General features: G+C 40.0%; 1 pseudogene; it reads right to left on the reverse strand.

The window, feature by feature from the left end:
* Nucleotides 1-6,709: 6,709 nt before the first annotated feature.
* On the reverse strand, nt 6,710-7,854 carry LOC120436798 (annotated as a pseudogene).
* Between the last annotated feature and the right edge of the window lie 194 nt (nt 7,855-8,048).

The raw sequence follows: 8,048 nt of genomic DNA on the forward strand, positions 1-8,048 counted from the left end.
CAGCCAATATAGGCAATCCATCAACATGGCTGGGGAGTTGGTAGTTATATACAGTCTGTATAAGTGTGGTTAATCCAATGAAGATTTGTAAGGAGATGGCAGTTACTGTGAATTCACAGCAGTTACACAGTGATTAGTAATAAACAGAGCCAGTGAGAGTGAGTGGATTTAAGAAAGTCAGTGACTCAGGTGTGTCACTTGGTTTGTCATCTGTTTGTGAGACTGGAGGAGACGTGAGAAATCTTTTGTTTTAAATCTTAGTTAGGAAGATTCCTGTTTGAAAACAAGCACTTTTTGTGAGAAATGCAAGAAGTACATCTGCAGAAAGCACACAGTTACATTCTGTCCATCATGTGGACAAAATTGAAAATGTTGAGCATTGAAAAACTGAGAACGTTGGGCAAGTTCAACAGAAATGTGTTTGTAAGAACGAAAAACCAAATTGTTCTTAAAATAGTTATGGAAAGTCTAACTGTTGTATGTCTGTGTTCTACATGTTTATCTGATGGAAAATAACGTTGCTATTGTTTTATTGCAGTTTTTGGATAATTCTGAGTGGATTTACACAGTACATATCTAAATGACCCGCAACAAAATCAATGTCATTTTTTTGTTTTTCAACATAATACAAGGGTTAATTTCCAAAACGTGCATATGATCTTCAATTTGTAGCAGATCCACTATCACATAGCAGCTGGAGCAGTCTCCAATGGAGGTCAGTCCACTGCTGCCACCTGTGGCCAAGTACCACAGCCTACTACTAGATTAACTTGTGACACATCTGCACCTGCTGCTATGATCACATTGAGTAGAGGCTGAGTGGCTGCACTTACCCTGGTACATCCAAATCTACCCACAAACATGTTGAAAGATGCAATGGCAGCAATGTGGATTGTCAACACTAAAAACAATCAGTAAGCAAAGACAACAGGGATCACTTTTTTCTGTTTATTTAGCACCCACAACATTTGTAGTCGCCTTCTGCACAGGGGAAGTCCACACACTGTGTGGTACCACTTTCCACAGAAGGTGCATTCAATCTGCAAGACTGAATGAGATTGTCAGGGTCATTGTCTGACTGTTTATTACTAATCACCTGCTGTACATTCACAGTAACTGCCATCTCCTTACAAATGTTTATTAGATTAACCACACTTATACAGACTGTATATAACAACCAACTCTAAAATGTTTGTTCGCAGAGAAAAGACACAGACAGACTACGCTAACGACATGTGATGTTACAACACTAGTGAAATATTAGTGTCATTTCATTCTTTTCAAAGGTTTATTTGCATGACGCACAAACAGACACAATTGAAAGGTACAAATGTGTTGTGCATGAAACGAATTCAAACATGCTGCAGATGTGTGTCACAAGTTGATCTGGCTGTAGGCTGTGGCACTTGGCCAGAGGTGGTGCTGGTTGACTCGACTCCATGTTAGTGCACAAAGTAAACTGCTCGCTTTAGTTGTGAAGCAAAAACGCTGAATTCGGAGAAATAAACCGTGCGAGGGGAACGATAACGACGACAAGAGTCTCCCGATCGTTTACTCTTGGTGTCCTGTGAACAACATCGGCGTGGTGTTAATTGTTTGCTGTTTTCGTGATCGCGTCGCGCGTGAGGATATCACCAGGTAAACTCGCCACATTTTTAAACATTTTGTTGTTCAACAGCATCAAGACTGACGGAGTGTGTTTGAGATAACCTCACAAGTGTCACAGGTGACACATTTGGCGTTTTTTTGCTGGTTTGTCGGTAGCAGCTCCTGAAACGCAAGACTGCCACACATCTGTTCGACTAACGCCAGTTGATCTAAACGCCAGTAGATCTGGAACACCTGCAGTCTCTGTGTCTGGAGGGCCCCGAGCCGAGGACGAGCTTTCTTCATACATTCTTATATAGTTCTATATTGTGTATTGTGTATTTTGTTGTACAGTTATTTTATTTTTTAACTTTAATTTATATATTTTATTTTATTCCTTCCTAGTTAAATTTACCCCTTTTTAATTTTCATATTTATTTCCTATCTTATTCATAGCCTTTTCTTTTTTCTTTAGGTCACGAGCAGTTGTCTAAGCATTTCACTGCATATCGTACTGTGTATGACTGTGTACATGACAAATAAAATTTGAATTTGAATTTGAGCTGCAGAAAACGGTTCACTGTCAGCCGGCGGTGTTTGTCACCTCCCTGGCTGCTGTGGAGAGACTCAACCAAGAAAACCCCAAAGTAAGTGCCAGATAAATGTCTGGAAAAAGGACAATAACTGCAGGTCCTGCCTTCTTAAATGTGGCCATTTTATCTTTTTAAAAAAAAAAAAATACTGCTACAGTAATATTAATTTATATTTAAAATGTGCGCACATTATGTATGAAGGTGTGGATGAATGATGCTTGTTGTAAGAAAGCATTTTGAGTGCCCAGTAGAAGAGCATCTTTCAAATGCAAAGTTTCTCATTTCAACTTTAATTACTGCACCTGATTAAAGCGATAGAGTAAATAAGGCTTCCAACAGTGGTTATTTCTTATTATCACATCTTGTTTTTATTGTTTTTATCAGTAGATTGTTGTTTCACTCCCACCAAAAACACCACGTAAATAATCTTCTGATTCTGAATGACCATTTAAAAAATAAACAAATTGTTCTGAGTTAATTTCAGTTACGGATGTATCAGTGACATAAATGATATATTGGTCATAATCGGGAGGCTGTTACATTTTTATTTTTATTTTTTTGACTTGTTTCCTGCTGTACACAGGCCATTGAGATGTGTGTCGCTGCTGCAGGTTTCAGTGTCGGAGAATTTGCTGCTCTTGTCTTTTCTGGGCGATGAACTTTGCAGAAGGTAGAAAGAGACTTTTTTGGGGTTTTTGTGCATTTGTAAAAGGTGTTTTAATCACAACTTTGGTTAATATTCTGTATTTACTCCTTATGCTGCATAAGGAGTAAAGGCAGCTCAACTCCCAGTCCTACTGCCAGTTTCTGGAAGACACCTTCTTCAAGCAGTGGTACAGGAAGAAGTCTGCATCCTTCAAGAAAAACATGATTTTCATGCAGGACAATGCTCCATCACACGCGTCCAAGTACTCCACAGTGTGGCTGGCAAGAAAGGGTATAAAAGAAGAAAAACTAATGACATGGCCTCCTTGTTCACCTGATCTGAACCCCATTGAGAACCTGTGGTCCATCATCAAATGTGAGATTTACAAGGAGGGAAAACAGTACACCTCTCTGAACAGTGTCTGGGAGGCTGTGGTTGCTGCTGCACGCAATGTTGATGGTGAACAGATCAAAACACTGACAGAATCCATGGATGGCAGGCTTTTGAGTGTCCTTGCAAAGAAAGGTGGCTATATTGGTCGCTGATTTGTTTTTGTTTTGAATGTCAGAAATGTATATTTGTGAATGTGGAGATGTTATATTGGTTTCACTGGTAAAATAAATAATTGAAATGGGTATATATTTGTTTTTGTTGAGTTGCCTAATAATTATGCACAGTAATAGTCACCTGCACACACACAGATATCCCCTAAAATAGCTAAAACTAAAACCAAACTAAAACTACTTCCAAAAACATTCAGCTTTGATATTAATGAGTTTTTGGGTTCATTGAGAACATGGTTGTTGTTCAATAATAAAATTATTCCTCAAAAATACAACTTGCCTAATAATTCTGCACTCCCCTATATACTGACTAACCAGCAGCAACACTCTGACTCAGTGTTTCCATCTGTGTTTATTTCCATCTTTACAGTCAGGCATAAACATCTCACAGCAGCTGGAAAAACCAGTGAGCACACTTTAGAGGAAAAAAGTGAAAGTTTATGTTCAACTGTAAAATATTCTCTGTAATGTAAATTGTTCTGCTCTCTGACAAACCATCAGAGGTGCAGCACGTGTATCATTTGGTGTTTGAAGCAGAAACAAAAGCAAAGAGTTAAAGGAAGACACATTTGAAGAAGAAGGAAAATGAAAACAAGACGTCACTGAGCAACAACCTGACAGAACGCGAGCCAACAGTTTACTATCAGAACTGAGGCTGATCATTAACAGGGAGCAGCAGGTAACAAGGTCATCAGCAGTGGAGGAAAGTATGGAAGTAATACTCAGCTTCATATTTGAAGATACTCGAGTATCTTAGCTGCAGGTCTGGAACAATGGTTTTATTTCCTTTCCCATTGAACATCTCACACAGCCCCTCATCTGTGACCCTTAGCAAACCCACTGGATATCTACCTGTACATAAAGGAGATCAGATCAGTTCCATCTAGACCAGCTGTAACAGGAAAATGCTGCTTACACTTTGATGCATCAGTTTCAGTTTGTCATATAAGACAATATATCAGATTGAGGCATTATTTTCCTGCAGTGAGTAAATCTACTTTGTACTTTACTCTTTTCTTTTAGGTAAAGGGTCTAAACAGTACTTGTACACTGTGGAAATCCCATAAGAACGTCTCCTGAACTCTGAAAAATAACAAAACAAAGACTAAAAGGAGGTCATGGGTGCTGATGATGATGATGAGGAGTAGCATGCATTTAAAAAGTGACTGATGTCCTAGAATACAACAGAACAGTGTCTCTACAAACTTATGAAAACATGACAGTCTTCCATTAGTTTGTATTCTTATGGTTTCAAAAAACGAGGGAAAAATCTCCTTGAAATCCACAATTCCTTTTTGTTATTTCTTAGTGTGTGACGTATTTTATTGCCTTTATGATTGGTGCAAACAGTTTCCAGATTCATAATGGAAATAGATTTTAGACACAGGAGGAACACGCAGTGATCAGCAGGAGCAGCTTGAGTCCAGTCTTCTTCACACTGAGGAGGGACATATATGCAGGAACAGTTGTCATAACTGTTACAACCACCAGATGGCGAAAGAGTCCCACTGCAACTTTAAGCCATGAAGGATGTGTCTTGATGTTTGCTTGTGATAAATCTGCTTTATGTGAGTCTTTTTCAGAAAGTAACAGTAATATGTCTGATTATATGTCTTTAATCAGTAAAGTCTCGCTTTGCTAGAAATAAATAAATAATAAAATTGTAAACATGCAGCTGTATGTTAGAAGTCAAAGGGTCCTTAAGTCTTCTGTAAACTGACGGGGATCAAATGAACGACACAAGTATCTGTTCTTACTCTAATAAATGCTGCTTTAATATCCAACAGACTATTTTCCTTCCTCATCAGCAGTAAACAGCTCGACTCCGTCTGTGCATTTGTGTCCTCCATACTTGTTCACACAGACATCTCAGGCTTGATGCCACGATGCAGTGTAGAAACCTGACAACCCTCTGACTCATGTTCAAATGTTCAAGGACATTTCTCAGGATCATGTATGACCCCTTTTGAAATTTGGACTTTCATTAATAATATTTGTGTTTCTGAGTCATTTTGTGGAGACTTCTGTCCAACGTAGTGTCCAAATGAAGCCTGAAGCTTTTCTTCACCCTCTTGTCAGATGGTCAGCAACAAAACTCTGTTCCAACCAATGTCTGATAAGAGATGAGACACAGCAGCTGAGCAAATGATCATTTCATGCTGAAGACATCCTCAGACAGAATTAAATACATACAAGTTTGATTTATAGTTAAACCTTCCAGTTTATTCACACAATAAAACATCAACACAATATATGAATTCATTCATTAAAATCACAGTTTTTCCTCATTTGTTTGATGATTTTGACAAAAACAAACACAAACACACACACATGGTCTGCCATACTCATAAAGAAAAATGTCGACATTTTTCAATACAAATATTCCAGAAACATTTAGAGGAAAGAGAAGTTTACATTTTCATGTGGAGAAATATTTTAGTAAATCAAAATGATGATGAGCAGTGATAGCCTCCATAAACAGTCACAGGAAAGATCTCCTTTAAAAACTCAGAAACATGAAGAGAACAACTAGAAGATGTGGAGGTACCACCCATAATGTTTGACTGACAGCTGATCTCTGTGCAGAAATGATGGAGAGAAAATAAAATGAAACTAAAATACAAATTTAAACCCACAATATGAAAGACTTCAGTCTATTTCACTTTAATCAACTCAGCAGTGGCTCCATAATAATAAGGCAAAAGTCCAGCATAGAGCGGCTGAGTGAATGTGGTCTGGACTCTGTGGAGGAGAGTCATGGTTTCAGAGACGCTGTAGAAGGACAAAATACCTGCTCTGTGATCCAGGTACACTCCTACTCTGGAGGAACGAGGACCTGAGACAGGAGTTTCAATGTTGTTGTACCGAAATGTATAACTGTTGTTGTTACAATCTAATGACCAAGATTTGTCATTCCATCCAAATCCACATTCACTCCCTGCTCTGCTGATATTCTTGTATGCGACTGATACATAAACCTGAATCCCTCTCCACTCCACCTCCCAGTAACAACGTCCAGTCAGACTCTCTCTACTCAGGACCGACCACCATCCAGTGAATCTGTCTGGATGATCAGAATAAGACTGTTGTTGTTTCATTAATGTTACTTTTCTGTTCCCCTCTGATAATAACAGATATGTGTGTGCTGTGTTTGGATCCAGTGTGATTTCACATGAATATTTTAAGAATCCAGCTCTGGTCTTTGGCTCTGGTGGATCTGACAGTAAAACATCCACTTCAGTGACTGTCAGTGAGATGTTTGTCCGTTCCTCTCTCAGAATGTCCTGTAGTTTATCTCTGACCTCTGACACAGCTGCTGTCACATCCTCAAAGTAGCTCAGAGGACGGATATTGATGCTGGATGAGTCTGTAGACTCACTGAGTGCTGACAGTGAGGGGTAGTTGTGTAGAAACTGGATGTGATCCTCTGTGTGTGAGAGCTGCTTCAGCTCAGCATCTTTCCTCTTCAGCTCAGTGATCTCCTGCTCCAGCTTCTCCTCAAGCTTTTGACTCGACTCACTTCAGTTTCCTGCTGGGATCTGATCTGCTGCTTCACATCAGAGCTTCTTTTCTGGATGAGATGGATCAGCTCAGTGAAGATCTTCTCACTGTGCTCCACTGTTTGATCAGCAGACTGGATTGATGGCCTCCACCTCCTGTTGAAGCAGCTTCACATCTTTCTCTCTGTCCTGGATTCTCTGCTGGATGTGTTGTCGACTCACCTCCAGCTCTCTCTGCCTCTCAGTCCTTTCTGCTGCAGCTGAGACTGTGTCGTGGCCTTTATGTTCATCCACAGGGCAGAGATAACAGATACTTTGCTGATCAGCACGGCAGAACATCTTCATCACCTCATCATGACGAGAGCAGATGTTCTCCTGGAGCTTCTTGGAGGGCTCCACCAGCTTGTGTTTCTTTAATTGAGCCACATCATAATGAGTCTGAAGGTGTTTCTCACAGTAAGATGCCAGACAGACTAAACAGGACTTGAAGGCTTTCATTTTCTTCCAGTGCAGACATCACAGGCCACATCTTCAGGTCCAGCATAGCAGTGATCAGCAGGAGCAGCTTGGAGTCCAGTCTTCTTCAGCTCCTCCACTAAATCTGCTAACATGGTGTTTTTCACCAGGACAGGCCTCGGTGTGAAAGTCTGTCTGCACTGAGGGCAGCTGTAGATTTTCTTCTTTTCCTCTTCATCCCAGAAGCTTTTAATACAGTTCATGCAGTAGCTGTGCCCACAGGGAATAGTCACCGGATCCTTCAGTAGATCCAAACAGACTGAACAGCAGAATTTTGTTTGGTCCATTTGATTCATGTGCTGTGCCGTTTCACCGTCTCTCAGTGACTGTCAGACAGTTTGACTTTCTCTGAACAGAAACAACCTCTGTGCTCTGAAGGGAAACAGATCTCTGCTCTTGTTCACCTCCTACAGGAAATGAGGCTCACCAGCAACTGCATTTACACCATGTTGTTTAGGCCCATCCTGATACAGACACATCTGTGAAAGGAGGCACTAAAGAAATATTCTTACAGAGCGACCAAGAGCCAATCACATGATGCAGGCTGTGGTATGTTTGATTACAGCATGCAGTAACAAGTCTGACCCAGTTAAACTTTAATAGTTTATCTTTACTTGGTGCTTTGAAATGTGACAGTAAACAC

Source organism: Oreochromis aureus, unplaced genomic scaffold (genome assembly GCF_013358895.1).
Source record: "Oreochromis aureus strain Israel breed Guangdong unplaced genomic scaffold, ZZ_aureus HiC_scaffold_23, whole genome shotgun sequence".
Taxonomy (NCBI): Eukaryota; Metazoa; Chordata; class Actinopteri; order Cichliformes; family Cichlidae; genus Oreochromis; species Oreochromis aureus.